Source organism: Chiloscyllium punctatum, chromosome 42, assembly GCF_047496795.1.
Source record: "Chiloscyllium punctatum isolate Juve2018m chromosome 42, sChiPun1.3, whole genome shotgun sequence".
Classification (NCBI taxonomy): Eukaryota; Metazoa; Chordata; class Chondrichthyes; order Orectolobiformes; family Hemiscylliidae; genus Chiloscyllium; species Chiloscyllium punctatum.
This window is the reverse complement of record NC_092780.1, coordinates 16,584,262-16,603,114: the sequence shown is the minus strand read 5'-3', so window position 1 is coordinate 16,603,114 and position 18,853 is coordinate 16,584,262. Positions and strand designations below refer to the sequence as shown.

Genomic DNA, 18,853 nt, shown 5'->3' with positions numbered 1-18,853 from the left:
CCTCGAGCTCAATAATATCCTTCTTATAACAGGAGACCAGAACTGTATAAAGTACTGCGAGAAGAGGCCTCCGCAGTGTCCTCAACATAACTTCCCAACTCCCCTACTTGGATTTTTCACTGTTTCACTACTGGGTCAAACAGATATTCATAGAAGAGTGCAAGGTGGCTATACAGGCTGATGCTTCGATCAAGTGTTAGCATTTAACCGTCTGTGGGAAATCTTAATTGGCAGGTCTGCATTTTGCGTTACAAATTTCCTGAATCCAGTATTCAACATTCCTTAATTATTCTCTGTTGAAGGATATGATTTGTGAAAGAGATTACATCACGTGATACAAATCTTTATTATTCTCCAGAAAACTCAAACGTGGGCATGTAGTGGTTTTTCAAATCAAATCTAAGTTGGAGTGTGGACTACTCCATGAAATCAAATTTAATTAGTTACAAAGTGACATTTCTGAAGTTCAAAACATCTTCAAATTTTTTCTTACTTTGCAATTGAATTATTTTTAGCCAACTTAAGTTGACTGTTCTTTAGAAGAACAAAGAAAGTCATGCGTGCTTTTAAATATTATTGATTTAGTCCCATTTTTACCCATTTGGCATATACTCATTTTAATTTTCTTTTCAATTCATTCATGGGATATTGGCATCACTGGCAGGATCAGCATTATTTGCCATCCCTAATGGCCTTTAAGAAAGTGGTAGTGAACCACTGCTGAAGTGCTGCTTTTTTTTGTGTAGTTACAACCACGGTGTTATAGAAGGTGTTCCAGGAATCCAGTAAGAGTGGAGAAATACGACATATTTCTAAGTCAGAATAACGTGAGACTTAGGATTGCCACTGTTGTGTTTGTTGGCATTGCTTTCGTATGTGGTTGAGGTCAAGGGTTTGGAAGGCGCAGTCAAAGGAGTGTTGGAATCTTACAGATTGACAAAGTGGCAACACTGTGTCTGTGATGGAGTGAATGAATGTTTAAGATGGTTGATAGGCTGCTTTGTCCTAGTTGATGTCAAACTTCTTAAATGTTTTTGGAGCTGCATTCATTCAGGCAGTTAAGCAGTATTCCATCACACTCCTGATGTTTACTTTGTAGAGGGTGGACAGACTTTGTGGAGTTAAGTGGTGAGTTACTTGCCACATAATTCCCACCCTTTGACTTTTTTAGCTACAGTATTATTGTGGCTTGATTAGTAAAGTTTCAGGCTACTGGTAATCCCCCAGGATGTTGGCTATGGGGATTTCAGAAATGGCAGTTCTGTTGAATGTCATGTGGGGATAGTTGTTTTCTTTCGTTGAAACCTGAACTTGTGTGCTTGATGGTCACTTACCACATATTAGTCTGAAACTGAATTTTGTTCAGGTCATGTTGCATGTTGGCATAGATTGCTTCATTATCTGTGAAGTTATAAATTGGATTGAATAACTTGCAATCTTAATTAAAAATTCCTACATTTGATCTTTGAAGCAGCTAAATATGCTTAGTCTTTTGGCACCGCTCTGAGGACTTCCCTACAGTAATGACCTGGGGCTGAGATTGGTTTCTAACAACCACAACCATCTTATTTTGTGTTAGGTATGATTCACCAAGTGGAGAGATTTTGCTTGATTCCCAAAGACATCAGTTTTACTACTGTTCCTTAATATCACAATTGAATGCTGCTGGCTATCAAGGATAGCCAACTTTTATTTTATCTTGCTTCTTGTATTTATCATTTTTGTTTCCTGTTTAGTTCAAGGCTGTGATGAGATCGGGGCTGGAAGGTTCTGCCAGCACTCAATCTGAACCTTGGATTGGCTGGATTGGATTTACTGTTTTTTTTGTGGACAGAGCATACCATCACACTGAAGACAGTTTTGTTGTGCACTGCAACAGCTTGGTGAGGGAAACTGCTAATTATGGGATACAAGTCTTCAATAATATTGCCAGATGAGCCTATCCAAAGTTTTCATGTTCTTCTTGTCCCATCAAGCAGGTTGGAGCAATAGAGAAACAAACTGCCTGTTGAAATTTCTTCTTTCTGGCTAGCTTCTTTGGCGCCAGGAATGCATATATGAAACAGATAAAGTAGAATTACATAATAGTGTGTCAAAAAACCCCATCCAGTCGTGATTAAGCAAAACAGCAGGATGAAACTACATGAAAGAGGGCCATTGGCTTGTCAGCTGTTGCTTACCATGTATAATAAATTGATTTTAGATGAGGACTGTAGGTCGTGATGATAGGAATCTCAGCTGACTGAGATGGATTTTCCATCAGCAGTTTTGACTGAAGATAGTTGCAATACTTCAGCCTTGACTTTTGTACTAAAATGCTGAACTCTACCATGAGAATGTTCAGAGCATTCTCGCCACTTCATTCTTTAAGAGCCAAAAACAATTCTTAGAGTGTATTGATATTTTGACTATTTGGTTAGAGCTGAAAATCTACAGAGGGCAAAGTGGAGGGCAGCCGAAGGAGGCATCCACCTAGAGTAGGATGATGGATTTCACCAAGTGGTTGCAGATAAGTTAGCGTGGGTGTGTGAGAATGGCACAAGAGAAAAGAGTGTTGCATACCATACCAGCAGATCATGATGGTGTGGCAGTAAGCAACACTTGCTTGTTTTGAATGCTACTTTCCAAGCCTGAATGATTATCTTCCTTGGTATTTAGGGCAGTTCTCCATGACTGGCTAAAATTGTATCTGAATTTTGCTTGTCTCAGAAAATTGTGCTGAAATGTAATCAATTGCTTCATTTTTGTTACAGTGAGAATAGTCACATTGTTGCAAGTCAGAGTTTTGATTGTTCTCTATAGCTGGATATAGAATAATTTGCTAATGTAGCCAATTTTATTTGAAAGTTGTAAGGATGGTATCTTGTATAAAACCAAGCAGAGCTCATAAATTTAAGGTGTCCTTGCATAGTTCTATGTACTTGTTACTTGTGGAGAACTGACGGAAATGGATGCTTAATTTCAGGATAAAGGGCAGGAATAGTGATTCATGACTGAGGCAAGGCCAAAAACAAAGACTGTTTTTGGAGGAAGAGAATGATAGTGTAATTTTTTAAAGAAAAGAGCGATAATTTGTGACGTATAAACTTTTCAATACACTCATTGAGTAGATGAGACGACAAAGGCTATTCTATTCTAGATATTGGAGAGCGAGAATCAGAATGTGATCAGGATACAAGACAACAGGAGATTGAATATTTTGACAGTTGGGAAGCAGATGACATGGGTGATTGAGGCTTATTGCGAGGTGGAATGCAGGTTAACATTTTGGATGTGTTGGAATTTATGGAGGGTAAATATCAGGCAATCAACAAAAATAATTTTTAGCAGTGACCAAAAACGAGCATGACTTGCAATGGTGCAAGGGAAAAGTCAGTTGTTTGGCACAGGAAAGGCTTATATGACTATAAGACACAGGAGTAGAAGTATACCATTCACCCTCGAGTTACTCGGCTATTCAGTGAGATCATAGCTGAGCTGATGATCCTCTACTCCATTGTTCCCGATAAGCTTTGAATCACTTATTGATTAAACATCTTTCTATCTTAGCCTTGAATATATTTAATTGCCCTCTGCAAAAAAGAATTCCACTACAGTCTGAGAGAAGAAATTCATCATCTGTCTTAAATGTGTAACCCCTTATTATGCTCTCTAATCTGCACCCTCCCAGAAAGGAAGCAACCTCTCCTCTTGTATGCTGTCAAGTCCTTTAAGAATTTTGTATGTTTCAAGAAGGTTGCTGTCATTCTTGTAAATTCTCCTTGTCATAATCCCTCCATACCCTGGAACAGTCTGGTAAACCTTCTCTGGATAACCTCCGATGCCAGTGAATTTTCCTTGGATAATAGGATCAGATTTCTTCAGTGTATTTCAGTGATGGTCTGACTAATACCTCTGTATAGCTTAGCAAAATCTTCCTTGGAAATAAATGCCAACTTCTTATTGCCATCCCTATTACCTGCTGAACTTGAGAGCTAGCTTTTCATGATTCTTGGATGAGGATGGCCAAAACACACTGTCCAGCAGTTTTCTGCAGCCTGTCTCCGTTTAAATCATTTCAGCTCATCTATTCTCCAGCCAAAGTGCGTAACCTGGCATGGTCCCATATTTTTTGCCAATCTTTTCCTCACTCAGTTAACATGTCCATATCCCTCTGCAAACTTTGTAATCCTCAAATTTACTTTCTAGGTGTTATATGCCCAGAATCTAAGGCTTTTTAGAAGACTACTGTCAGTGTCTCCTCTATCTCTGAAGCTTCTTTCTTGAATATCCATCCCAATAGGTTCAGGGACTTTTTGGTCTTTCGCCTCATTAGTTTCTGCAGTGATAGTGTTACTACCCAGAGACAAACTGTCAAATCAAGTCAGCCTTTCTACCTCAGTATTCGCAACACAGTAAAATGAAAACTTTCAATCATCCTCAAAATTAATAATCAATTACAGACACTGGTTTTTATCTTTAACAATTTGCTATGTCTTTGTTTACCTTTACTCTGCTAAAGCTACTGTATTATAAACAAAAGTAAACTAATTGATCTCTGCTCTCAGCCCAAAGCTCCTTTGTTTTCGACCTCATTCACGCAAAAGAGACAAATAAACATATTTAAAGGAAATAAGAAAACTGACCAGATTACTTGATTTTCACAGTGCGTTATTCCACAGGCATATATGATTTCTTGATTGATTTTCTGAAGGCGTTGATCAGGTCATCTTTTCAGTTTGCTCAGATAAAGGCAGTATTAGTCTTCTATTCTCTTGAGCTTCCAAGAGCTACTCATGGGAAGTTAGGAAAGAAGCTTTCAAAACTTCATGCTGTAGCATCAACAGCCAGTTTCCTTTTTACACAGGAAATAGTCTAAAACCCAATTTGAACTCTAGCCACTCCGATTGCTGATCCTCTGCTCCATGATGTCCTAGTTACCATTCAACATCTGTCATCTGCTTGAGCATAGGTCTTTTCCAAACAGTGTTTTAGGGAACATCTCTGGGACACCCGCACTAATCAACCCCACTGCCCTGTGGCCGAACATTTCAACTCCCACTTTCCACTCTGCCGAGGACATGTAGTCCTGAGCCGCCACCACCGCCACTCCCTCACCACCCGACGCCTGGAGGAAGAACGCCTCATATTCTGCCTTGGAACACTTCAACCCCAGAGCATCAATGAGGACTTCACCAGTTTCCTCATATCTTCTGCCCCCCGACCTTACCCCAGTTTCAACCTGCAGCTCAGCACCATCCTCATGACTGGTTCTACCTACCAATCTTCCTTCCCACTGATCCGCTCCACTCTCCTCTCTGACCTGTGACCTTCATCCCCACCTCCATTCACCTATTGTGCTCTTAGCTACCTTTGCCCCAGCTCCATCCCCTCCCATTTATCACTCCACCCCAGAGACTCTCTCCCTCATCCTGATGAAGGGCTTTTGCCCGAAACGTCTATTTTCCTGCTCCTTGGACGCTGCCCTGACCTGCTGTGCTTTTCCAGCATCACTGTAATCTTGACTCTGATCTTCGGCGTTTGCAGTCCTCACTTTTGCCTTGCTAGATCTACTTTCCAGACACAGTCCTCATTACTAGCCTGCTTCTGCTATCTATTTAAACAATGTTCTTCCCTGCTGACACTGCAAATGCAGCATGTTTTGATTAGGAACAAATGTGAAAATTAACTTAAGCTTGGCCTCATGAATAAACAAAAGCTGGTTTGGTCTGTTTTCTTTCTAACACAGAACCCATAGTCCAAAAGTCATCTTTAGCCCACTGTTCCTAGTTCACAGATCTAAACCAAAACCGTTCTTTAATATAATGAAAAAAATCAGCTAGAGCTCTAACAATAGTTTTATTTCTTTCCTCTTCTCCTTTTGCCCCTTGATTTAGTAAGTTTAGAATGTTTTTAGTATTGTTTTACTGTTAAGTCTGAACCAAAGTATTCAACTCCTATGCCTCTGCCAAATCCTGGTTCCTTATTATTTCCCTAGCCTTATTCTGACAGATTTGTGTTCACTTTGGTTTCTCTCTTGCTTTCTCTATTTTTATGTAAGCTCTTGCATTCAAGTAAGAGTCATTAATTTGCCTTTTTACCATATTGTTTCCCCCCCCACCCTTTTGATCCTATTTACTGCAGTTTTTCTGTACTGTTAGTCCCTGTTGCACATTGGGCATCATTATCAAAATAGCTGCCTTATAATAGTCATATTCTCTTGTTTTGAGAGCCTCCAAGCTCCCTGCTAACTCGCATTTAGATTTGGCAGGATGCTGATCCCAGCACGGTCCAAGTAAAGCCCATCCAACCAGAACAATTCCCTTCTACCTCAGTCCTGTTGTCAGTGCCAGATGAACTGATACCCATTCCATCCACAGCAATTTTTGAGCCACACATTTAATTCCTTGACTTCATGGAGGTTCTGTTTATGAATGTAGCTCCGAACTACTGAAAAATACTTCAAAAACCTTTCTTTCTGGTTCTGCCAATGTGGGAGATGACTTCGGAATCCTTCCCCTCACCCTCCAAATTCTTCTCTTGCCCAGAGATGTCTTTATCCCTAGTACCACACAGGCAGCAGGGCTTTTGAGACTCCTGCTCAAGGCTGCAAAGAACTGTATTTATCCCCATAAATATACCATCTGATATGACAATACATTCTTCCCACTCTTGCATGGTTCCCTGTAACAATACAGCATGGTCCGTTCGCCTATCCTTCTCGTGGTCCCCACTTTTGCTGCGTAGCTTGCAAGAACTTCATAATTGTTGCTCAGCTGCAGGGGCCAAGGCACCTCATTTGCAGTCACCTTACTGTTTCTGATCACAGACCAATTTTTTGAATGACCTGCTGTGAAGTCTGTGGCTGCTCTCTGGGGTGAAGTGACCAGGTAACTTTGTCCTTCCCTGATGTGGCACAATGTCTACATCAGTCTCCAGCTCCTTGATTAGGATCAGAAGTTCCTTGAATTGCAAGAGCTTACTACAGTTGTTAGTTCTGAATCTGTGTCAGCAGCTTCCACATGTTGCAGTAGCAACACATCTGTTGTCCTGCCTCGCTGTCATATTTGATTTAACCTATAAACTATTTACAGTTCCCTGCCCTTTACACTTCACTGTCATAGTTTCTTTTTTATTTCCTTTTGTTTTATAGCAACTGTTAATATAATACTGGAGCAGTTTTTTATTTAAGGAAAAACAACACTGGAGGCTTAAAAAAACAAATTGAAATCCTTCCTTTTACTTTAAAAACAAGTATTCACCTATCAGCTTCTTCCCAGCAGATAGGCCTCTTGATCCATGCCATTTTATCCTCTCACTTACCTCTTGCTCTGACAAGTTTTACTTCTGCCTGTAAAACGCTGTCAAAACCTTTACCCCCTATACTGAATCAATTTTGAACCAGTTTTCAGACAGTATAGTTAGTGTACTCAATCAGCCTTTATCTCACTTACTTATGTCATGCAGTGATTGTGCTCCTCCTCGTGCTTTTGATCACTGCTTATTAGTTCAAAAGCTGAGTTTGTCTGGCTGGAGGTTTAACACCGTTAGGAATCTCACAGAGTGGAAGTTGCCGTGGGATTGTGAAGCATTGAAGAACTAGATGTCACCAGCATACATATAGAAACTAATTTCATGCTTGTGGTCAGAATGCATTTGCTTGTGTTCTTTATCTGTCTGGGAGCAACCATGGGATGATGGACCTTCTATAAAACAGTAGGAAAGAAGGTTGATGCTATCATTGGAGGTTGACTTCCAGCAGATAATATGTACTTCCTATCTGCACTGATTTTAATGAGTTGTGGGGCAAGCCTGAAGCTTCTGCAAGGAGCAACTTGCCCCCTCAAACTGTCATCTTTGACTTGCAATGACTTCTGGTCTTTGTTGTATTGCTGAATTGTGTTTATATTTCAATACCATTGGTTGAATGAGGTCTATGTGTCAGTCACAACTGAAACATCATAATCCAAGTGAATTTACTTGTTGAGAAGTCCACTTCAAGTTTAATTTAGTCTGCAAAACGAATGTCAGAACGTTGGGTGCACATTGCCATTTACTGGGTCTTCTTCTGCTATGGAGATTCTTTGGGTCTGTCTTTATTCATTTAATGGGCTTGAGTGGCACCTGTCACTTTAAGTCTGTCCACAGTAAAATTGCACCAGTTTCTGAAGTAGCCTATGCACATAATCTAAGTGTGGAATTTGTTTTAAACATTGTAGTTATTACTCAAGCTTAATCTTGTTATAGTCTAAGAGAAAGGATTTACTATCATTTGAGACAATATTATCTTCCCGATAATTTATGCAGCATTTCTTACAATTTTATACTTTACTTTTGATGCTTTCTAACAATTCATGTTCTGATTTTGCATTGAGGACTCTGTGTAAAACGTTTTGAGTTTTGTTGTTTTCTTTTGCGTTCCATATAGTGATCCTAAATCTGGATTTCAACAACTATCAATCTTTCAGACTGAAATCTTGGTCAGCGAGTCCAATTATGTTCACTTGGGTTTTTTAAAAATGCCCTGTTGTCCCTTTTGGAACTGCTTAACATATTTCAGACTCTGATGCCGCAGTTATTATTTTTATATTTGTATATGTTGCCAACAGTGGATCTGGTAGTGAATTTTGAGCCTCCTAAAAGATAGGGAGTTTAAAATCTAACTGTGAACGCTTTTTTGCAGTCTTTGATAATTGTGCATATAGCTCAGGATTTCAAGCACAAGTTTGAAAACTAATTTATGATTAATTAAAAATGCATTTAATTGAATGCACTGCTGAGGTTACAGTCTAACTTTTGAGGGATTAATTGAGTGTTTTGTTGAAGGATGCTATTATGTTTAAGGTGAAGAAGTGATTTGGGTAACTTTTTTAAAAGATGTTTTCTTGTTCATTGCTCTGTGTCATTGATTTTGGATCCAAAACAGAAAATAAAATTGGGCCATGTTGGCATGCTATCTACTAACTCTTTAAGTACAAACAGGATAATGAAGTATTCAATATTGGGTCTGTAAGCCACCTGCCTATTAGTTGCTTCTCTTTTGTCTTTATCAGATGCAACTTTTGTATTTGCCTGTTAGCCTAAGAAACTTGATTTGAAGCATTTGTTATCCTAGCTGACGTTATGACTGGAGAAGTGTGATCCCAGATTGAAATCTGGCTTGATAGGTTATTTTGTTTTTTATATTTGCCCAGTTAATTGTTTTTTAGTGAATAATCTTGTAAAAATGCAGGTTTGATGTTAATAAACCAGAAATTTGTGGAGAAGTAAGGGTAAAATGGAATAAACCAAACTATTTACAGATGACATTATCTTAAAGATTTGGAAACACTAAAATCAAAATCCCATCTATCCTGACACCATTTTACAGTACTCAGACACCATTGAGAGTTAGCTTGTTTATCACACTTATAAGTTTGACTTGGCTATGCCTTTTTAAATTTCTGATTTTGTGTTTGTTAGGCTTCCTTGATTAGTCTCACAACTGAGCTTAGATTTTTGAATTATCCTTTCAGGGTTTGAAGGAAACACCTCTCGTTTGGAACTTTAAAACTAAAATCCTTATGCTGAAGTAACCTAATTTCTAACTTTTGTGAATTAACTTTCTACTCAAGGTGAAGCTGTTTCCCACATTTAATTTAAGCCATGGCTTCTTGAAATAATTCTAGGGACGCTGGTATCCCGTCACCACCAAGGCACCCTTTATTTACATGTGCACAAAACATGGACTCTGTCCAGCCAGCTCAGAGCTAGTCCTTAGAGGGAAGAGAATCCCTGTTCATCTGTCAGTCAGGACTTCCTGATTGGCTCAGGTTAACAGCCCAAATCAAGGAACTCAATCAGATCCACCTGGCCAACCTAGTGTCCTATCTTTCCTGTGCCAAGTTCAGGCCTGTTCTTTCTTTATGGTTTCTGGGACATTTTTCTTCTCTCCAGGTGGTAACAGTATCAAAGCTACTGGCTGCACCCATCTTGGACTCAGATTTCTTCACTAGATGCAAAGGTTTTGGGCAACTTTTTTGGAGCCATTCTGAGGGGCTGGGCATGTTCCTCCCTGTTTGTGAAGTAGCAGCTTTCATGTGATCCACATGTTGCATCACCTAACCAAACTTTGTATGTCTTGGGACCTGACCTCATACCGACCTCACCTTATACCCATTCAGGGCAATTTCCATGGTTTCAACACCAAGTTTGTCCCTAGACTAAACTGTCTTTCTTGCTTAGAGGAGGCATGTGGCTTGCATTGGCGTTCCTGATGGTGTTGCACCCTCCTGCTGGGTTCTGGGAATATCAGGTTTAACCTGGTATGTAGTCTTCTCCCTATCAGCAACTTTGCTGGAGCTGTCCCTGTAATTGCTTGAGGGGTGGTTCTTTAATCAACCAGGAACCAGGACAGTTAAGAATTGAGTGAAACTGTAGGCTGTTTCTTTAAGTCTGCTTTCAATGTTTAGATTGCTCTTTCTGCCAGACCATTTGACAATGAATGGTATAGAACTGTCTGAATATGCTGAATGATGCTGGCAAGCCTTACTGAGTTGCTTCTTAGTCAACATGTAAGGTAGCCTTGGTTCCTTCAATAGTCCATAGACCTTCCTGAAAAACTTCCAGGTATTTAATTAGGACTTCACTCAGGTAGCCATACTCTAATTGAATCTAGGTGAATCTTTCTCAGCCAATTCTGCCCATCAAGCTTGGGCCCAAGCCTTTTACTATCATCAGTGGTAACTACACCAGCTGCTTTTCATAGGAGACCGAAACCAAAGTTTTACCCTTAATTTGTAAAAGGTTTCCCACTATACATTCTCACTCTAACCGAGGTCTTTTGTAAAGCTAAGGGTTGGAGTCCAGAATGAATCTTGTCAAAGAATGCAATCTTGTCTGCAGTCACTGATACAGCTCTATCAATATTGACCTCCGTTAGGACTGGGTGACCATTTAACCAGACATTTACTTTGGTTCTGCTTTGGTAAACAATTGAACTGTTGCAAACCAGACTTTCTAGAGTGTGCACTCTCCAGGATACCAGCCTAGGAATTCCCTTACTCAAGTTAGGCCTCGTAGGCACTTTTGCATGGTCCATTTTTGCATAATTCCACAAACCCCTTGCCATCTCATTCAGGGTTAGCCAAAAATCATACGCCTCTCCCAGTTGTTTTAACCTTGTCAAAAATCCCAATAGCATCTCAGAATTAAAGGAGGCTTGGGGTCATAACGTCCCTCAGCTAAATCCATCAACTTTTGAAAAGTTTTAGTTATCTGGTGCCTCAGGGGCTGTTGGGCTTCTCACAAACGCAAGTGCTACAGGTCTACAAGCAGTCAGAAGAATTACTCATTGCTTTTAATTTGATCTAATGTAATTTGAAAAAAAGACTTTCCATAATGAGTCCAGTCCTCAGGATCAATTGAGTGAAGATCCCAAATAAAGGCGCAGTGCTAGAAATGCCTACCCCAACTCCGACAACTACAAGTGAATTTTCTTCAGGAGCGTACGGTTTTCTCTTGTCTGCACTGAAATAACTCTGTGGAGGCTGGTATCCTGTCACCAAGTCCTCCTCTATTCACACGTGCACATTACGTGGACTTTGACCAGCCAGTTCAGAGTTAGTCCTTAGAGGGAGGAGAATCCCTGAGACTCCGATTTATAGCTATCAGTCAGGACTCCCTCATGGTCCAGGTTAACAGCTCCAATCAGGGAACTTGTACTCCGAGAGCCAATTGGCCAACCTCATTTCAATCACTACGCTTCTGCAAACTGAAACAAAATTCTTTCCAAGCTATTGGCTTGTTAACACATACGAAAACTCTTGATCCTTTTGAACCTAAAGCAAGCTAATGCTCCTCAATGTTTACCCTGTCCGCTTGCAAAACCCTCCAAGCAGACAAATGCCTATTATCGCATTATGAACCATAGCTCCAGAAATACCAGCAAATAAATCTTATACAAATTCCACATGCCACTAGTTGAAAATCTAAACTGTAAAATAATTATTAAAATATACACATATAAATGTATGCACTTCACAGATCTGCATTTCACTGATCTAAAATATAAACTGTTGGTTAGAGCAACTGGTTGGTGATTGAACACACCTAATTTCTATAGTTCTTTCATGATCGCTTCTTTCCTAATAGAATCTGATTTATTAATTAATGTTGCTCGACAACAGGTTAGGTATTCTCCATATTCCTCCTTTGCAAATGGCAAGTTTTTACTCTGGTTCCTGCCCCTTTAACATACAAATTCATGCTACTTGACAGCAGCTGTGTATTTAGGCTGTTTACATATTACTAGAAAAATGATCTCTGGCAGCAGTATTTTGGATTGTCGTGTTCGATTTGGAATATACACATTGGCGAAGCAGGAATGTCCCTGGGAGTGTCATATTTCAGCAGCCACCGTTTTCCTCTGGCTGCATCACTGACTGTGCAAGGAACCATGAATTCATCTTTGAGATAGATGAATTCATGGGACTTTATCTTCAATCAGACACTGTCCTGTGGCCCAAAGTAGTTTGGCTAACCTTCAATATTTTCACCACCTTTAGCCTGAACAGGTTGCTCTTAACTGTGGCTAACAGAAATCTTCAGTTCAATAAATGTCTCAACACCTTGGCTGGAAGCCAGTCACAAGCTCAAATTCAAATATGAGCCAACAACACTAAAAGGAGCTCTGTCTCCTTTCCAGACAGCAAGTTGTCCATTGCTTAAACCATATATATGTGAAAATTTGGATGAATTAGCCTTTCAATGCACTTTGAAGGCAGACCTGAACGTTGACTATATACAATGCCATTCTGTAAGTGTGCTGAACCCTGACATGCTTTAAGCTGATTTTTAAAAAGTTATTCGGTCTTAATGAGTGTGTCACTGGAAAGGCATGCATTTCTCTTGCTCAAACCTGATTATCCTTGAGAATATGGTAATGAGCCATCTTTTTGAATTATTGCAGGTCATGTAGGGCAAGAACACATGTATATATTTATATTGGTTTGACACAACTGAGATTTTGATGGGCCATTGTTAAGAAGATGTGGATATACTTTGAGTTAAAATCAGCAGAACTACCTGACACAGCACCAAGTGTTCTTAATAAGGCAACAATGTAACACTTGGTCAAACAACTCGATTAGCTCGTTGCCTGGAGACAGAAACAAATTTGAATTCGGCCAATCAGTTTAAATTATACCCAGAAAAATATCAAACTTCAATTCAGTTTGAATTGAGTATATTGACAATCTTAAAAGCCAATGATATAGTCCATTGCTTTGGGGGGGTATAAGATCGAGGAAAATTGAACAGTTGAGAGGAGAACTGACAAGCCCAGCATGTAAACAAAATGCCTGAAAATAGCTCACTTAAAAATACCTTTTTGATCAGTAACCTGTGACGCAGAAATTCCTAAGGAGAAGAAAAGAAAGACAGAGGAAGATCTAAATAGAAGAATTAAAGCTACCTGGTTTTGTAATAAGTAGTGGTCTTGTAAATCTTAATTGGGAGTTTTATCGGACTAGTGTTATAGAAGAGAAGGTAAAAGACAGGTTAGAGGAAGAAATTGTAAATAGTAGTTAGTTAATTATTCTCTGTTATACTTTAAGAAATAAAGTAGATAATTTTTACTTTAAATAGTTCTTGGCCTCTTGAATGTTTACAGATTACTGCATGGGACAAATCTTTTTTTCTGTTGCTGGTTTTAAATTTAGCAAGAGACTTTACCCTGTGTCGTAACACCATTTATGATATCAGTTGTAGACCAGATTGGATAAGGGTGCATGTTAATGAAAATAGCATTTTTTGTATTTGTATTTCCCCAGCTGCCTTAGTGGGAGTTGGAATTTTACAACCAGAACATCAGTCTCAGCCTCTGGATTGCTTGTTCAGTAACATTACCAACATTGTTCCCTCATCTTTTGAATCTCTGCATATTTTTCATGCTATTCATTTTAAGACAACATTGACCACAGGTGAAAGGATGCAGTATTTTGACCATGACTCGTATATTTCTTAATAGGACACTCCAAAGCAATGCTAAAGGAATTTCAGGAAAGGTCTTCTGATTAACTTTGGTCAAGTTGGAGTTTAATTCAGAGAAGTGCAAGGTGCTCCATTTTGTGAAAGCAAATCTTAGCCGGGCTTATACACTTAATGGTAGGGTCCTAGGGAGTGTTGCTGAACAAAGAGACCTTGGAGTGCAGGTTCATAGCTCCTTGAAAGTGGAGTCGCAGGTAGATAGGATGGTGAAGGAGGTGTTTGGTATGCTTTCCTTTATTGGTCAGAGTATTGAGTACAGTCGGGAAGTCATGTTGCGGTTGTACAAGATATTGGTTAGGCCACTGTTGGAATATTGCGTGCAATTCTGGTCTCCTTCCTATCAAAAAGATGTTGTGAAACTTGAAAGGGTTCCTGACGAAGGGCTTATGCCCGAAACGTTGAATCCCCTGTTCCTTGGATGCTGCCTGACCTGGTGCGCTTTTCCAGCAACACATTTTTCAGCTCAGAAAAAATTTACAAGGATGTTGCCAGGGTTGGAGGATTTGAGCTATAGAGAGAGACTGAACAGGCTGAGGCTGTTTCTCTGGAGAGTCGGAGGCTGAGGGGTGACCTTAGAGGTTTACAAAATTATGAGAGGCATGGATAGGGTAAATAAGCAAAGTCTTTTCCCTGGGGTCGGGGAGTCCAGAGCTAGAGAACATAGGTTTAGGGTGAGAGGGGCAAGATATAAAAGAGACCTAAGGGGCAACTTTTTCAGACAGAGGGTGGTACGTGTATGGAATGAGCTGCCCGAGGAAGTGGTGGAGGCTGGTACAATTGCAACATTTAAATGGCATTTGGATGGGTATATGAATAGGAAGGGTTTGGAGGGAAATGGGCCGGGTGCTGGCAGGTGGGACTAGATTGGGTTGGGATATTTGGTCGGTGTCGGCATGGACATGTTGGACTGAAGGGTCTGCTTCCATGCTGTATATCTCTATGACTCTAAGTCCTTTCAGATTTCTGAAACTGAGCTTGTGTTCTATTGTGTAGATGTATACACTTGTATGGAGAGCCCAGTTTGCTTTACATCCTCTCATTGAACTGCAACGCTGCTTCTCAAGGGAAGCACACTCTTCAGATGTCTGCCTTGAAGAGTGTACACGTCCTTTTGTAAGATGCAGGAAGATTTGAAAATAAAACTTTTTTTTGCAGTTGGTCTGCACTCTAATTTTACAGTCAGCATCAGCATCGACAGCATGGCTTTTTTTCTGCTCTTGAGATGGTAACATTGCTGTTACAAATTGGAACTTGAGCATTATGTTTGAATAGTAGTCTTCAGTAATTCAGTCAAGACAGATACAATCAGAATACTTTTGTACGTTGAGCATAATAGAAAATTTGTGAAATGGTACACTGGAACATTTGCAAATTAAATTAATATCTGAAGTCCTTATTGACCATGTAAAATTGTGTTGCTGCTACTTTTTTTCTCTTATTTGTACAAAAATGCCAAGTTGTAAAATGTGAATAGTACAATGTCACTGGGGTTTTGCCCCTTTCTAAAAAAAAGGAGCAAAAGGCTTGTGTGAAATTACCTTACAAATTGTGGTTAATACAATATATTTGTGGCAGCTGCTTGCTTTACAACCTATTATTTCATTTTGCAAACAATTTATTTAAGAAACAGGTGGTAACTGTCTTCCATAAATAGATAGTAGTCTGGCTAAGCATACTATTTTGTGGTCACTATGTGCAATGTAATCCTGGATGACTCCATTTTATAATGTAACTGTATCAACCTATTAGAGTCACTTTACCAAACAACTTTTTATTCTAGCAAGTATCCCACAATGTTTTAGTGAAAAAGGGAACCTGACCCTGACTTTGAAGACAGGGGAAGCTGAAGGGGATAGTCAAGACAGTGGAATTGAAGCAGCTTAAGGTTCAGTAATGGTGATCATTAGTTAATGGGGGAGTTGCATGACACCTGGTTTGGACATCTAATGGTGCTGATATGAGCTGGAGGAGGTTGTAAAGATAGGGCAGAGTGGAATTCGGCTGTGGAATCATTTTGAATGTGACAAGGATTTAGAATTTGGTACTTCTGAAGGTTAGTAAATGTATGCAGGTACCTTGATTACCGGCAATCAATTTTCTGAATTTGATTATCAGACAAGGTCTCAAGGTCCCGATGCTTGGCTAAACTGTGTTATCTGGCATTCGACTATCCAACAAAATATTTCCCACCCGTGTCATTTGGATAAACTGTAGCAAGAATTGGTAAGTGCTGGCTGACTGGAGCACTTTGTAAAATTGACTAGGGTAGCTGATTTCTAGAAGAATTCGATGAGGTGGAGATGCCAGCAAGGCAAATGTGGGGAAATCTTAATGCAGAGGTGATAAAAGCATGTTGAGGACTTTTGGTAACACTGGCACTACATTTTTCATAGACCAATAGTAGATCTTTTTCACTCGGACATGACCAAATTCTTAGACCAGTGTAGAAAGTGCCATTGTCTGAGCAGATGCAACAGAGATGTGGGAATAAAAAGGTCATGTCTTTACAGTTCATCGGTCTCTTGTATATGTTATTGAAGGGCATTGTGGACAAGCAGGAGAGAGTTACTTAAAATGGTTGTCAGTGGAGACAAAATGTCAGGGAAAAAAAAGGTGTGAAGTTCACCATTGCACTCCGTGATCCTCAAAATTTAACTTTGGTATATGGGACCCACCACCTAATCTATTGGTGCAGTTCCCACTAAACTACTGACTGTCCAATTTCTCTCTTGGCTTCCCTGTTAACTGATGCCAGTTCTCTCTCCTGCAGTTTTGTCTCTCTCTCTTTCATAGCAAGGCCCATACCCCTATTCAAAAAAACCAAAACTTGTCCTCTCTGCCCTGTCTCCAATATATCATTCCTTTTTGCAGTCTTTTGATGTGTTTTGCCCTTCAAAGTTATGCCATTTTTTCCCGAGAACTGTTTGAATCCTATCAAAATGATTTTCATTACTGTTGCCAAAATAATATAAGCTTCATTAAAGTAGCAAATGACATCCTACAAAACTGAGACAAACGCAGGTTAACCTTCCTCACCTTTCTCAACTTATCACATTGTTCCTAAGGCTTAGCAGTTTTAACCTGACCTTCTGTCTTGAGAGAATGGGAGCAGTTGTGGCTTGGCTGACAGTCTCTAGTCTTGACAAAATGTTAACTTCTATGTTAGCTCCAAAGGTGCTATGTGACTTACTAAATTTTTCTGTGTTTTCTGCTGTTTTTGCCAGCATTCATTTTGAAGTATGTTACTGGCTAAAGTTAACACTTTTTTTTGTTTGAATTGAAAATGTTTCCCATGCTTATTGAATTTCTCAATCAAATTTTTCCCACATTTTAAAACACATTTTAATTATTAAAAATTTCTGAATTTTAAATTAATTATTTTTTGAAATGCTCAGTTATCAAGGGTTAAGAGAGGCTGTTTTGTCTTGCTCACTTTTTAGGGGTGAAAATAGGTAAACCCTGCATGATCAATTGAAATGCATTCAAAGTGATATTTGATAAAATAGATTTGCTCTGTTTGAGATTTTTGATTTCTGTTATGAGCCAATGACAGTGGAGATCGTTAATGGATCATTAATATATGCATGTTTAAATAAAAATTGAACCTTTTGCATCTGAACTCAGCAATAACTAATGTTGACTGTCAATCAGGGTTTAAAAATCTGTAAAATTATAGTTGAGGCAAATATTAGAGTTGTAAGTAAAATAATGATTTAGGAAACCAATGTTTGCAGATGTAAACTAGAGGTAGAGCAAATTGCCAAGAAAATGCAGGAGATTACAGTAGAAATTAAGCTATAATGGACAACTAAGTGAGAAAGTTTTTAATGCAGAAAAGACTGATTTTAATACATTTTCAGCTATGTGCATTAGAAATATTATCACCTGAGGCCCAGTTCAGCACCCAGCTGAAAATAACCTTTCTGAATAGGTTATTTAGGAGATATTGTAATTCAGTTCGAGCCAAACTTTTTGATAGATGCTTTTATCTTGAAATAATGAATCTTTGTTGCCATCTTGCACAATATCATTGATGATATACTTTAGCATTTGTGCCAAGTAATTTTGGTTCCCAATATTAATTTACAAGTAGTGATACTTAACTTGGCATTGCAATGAGGCTGAAATCCTGGATATTTTAGAAGGTAATATCAGAACTTGGAGTCAAAGTAGAATATTACTATGCTTTAGTCTAGCCTAGACTTTAATCCCTGTTTTTAAATTAATCATGGACACCCTTACTATTTCTTACCAGAACTGGTAAAATGGTAGTGGATTAGGGCATCTGAGCCTGGAGTTCATATTCTCCATCTGGTTTTCTTTTCTGTTTTTTTAAATAATTTTCTCTTCTGTTTTTAGTTTTCTTATCTCATGGTGAAGAGCTCAGTCCTGGTGACAGCATCGGTGGCGCGAGTTGATCCTGCAAAGTCCTCCTTAGTAACATCTGGGGCTAGTGCCAAAATTGGGAAAGCTGTCTCACAGAACCTAACAACAGCCTAATGTAGTCATAGTCATGGAATCATGCCGTACAGGCATCACCATCTCTGGTTGTGTCCTATCCCAACTGTAGGAAAGACCCAGCAGAGGTGGTGGCACAGTGGTATACATTTGGAAGGGAGTTGTTCTGGACTCCAGACCCATAAATTCTCATGGCTTCAGGTTTAACTTGGGCAAGGAAACCTCCTGATGATTACAACATATTGTTTTTCCTCTGCTGGTGAATCAGTATTGTCCCATGTTGAACGTCACTGGAAGGAAACAGTGAAGGTGGCAAGAGTTCAAAATGTTCATGCTCATCCAATTACCATTGACCCAATGGATGGATCCAGGTTCAGTGAAGGCTGCA

General features: G+C 39.3%; 1 protein-coding gene across 9 annotated transcripts in view; it reads left to right on the top strand.

The window, feature by feature from the left end:
- LOC140465766 (signal transducer and activator of transcription 5B-like) overlaps window positions 1-18,853 on the top strand; it is a 133,380-nt gene that overhangs the window by 38,703 nt on the left and 75,824 nt on the right. For 4 of the 9 annotated variants that reach the window (XM_072561507.1, XM_072561504.1, XM_072561508.1 and 1 more), the window contains one exon: window positions 1,737-1,883. The exons of the other annotated variants lie outside the window; for them this stretch is intronic. The gene's annotated coding sequence lies outside the window, so the exon portion shown is untranslated. The remainder of the gene's footprint in view (window positions 1-1,736; window positions 1,884-18,853) is intronic. 9 annotated transcript variants of the gene reach the window in all.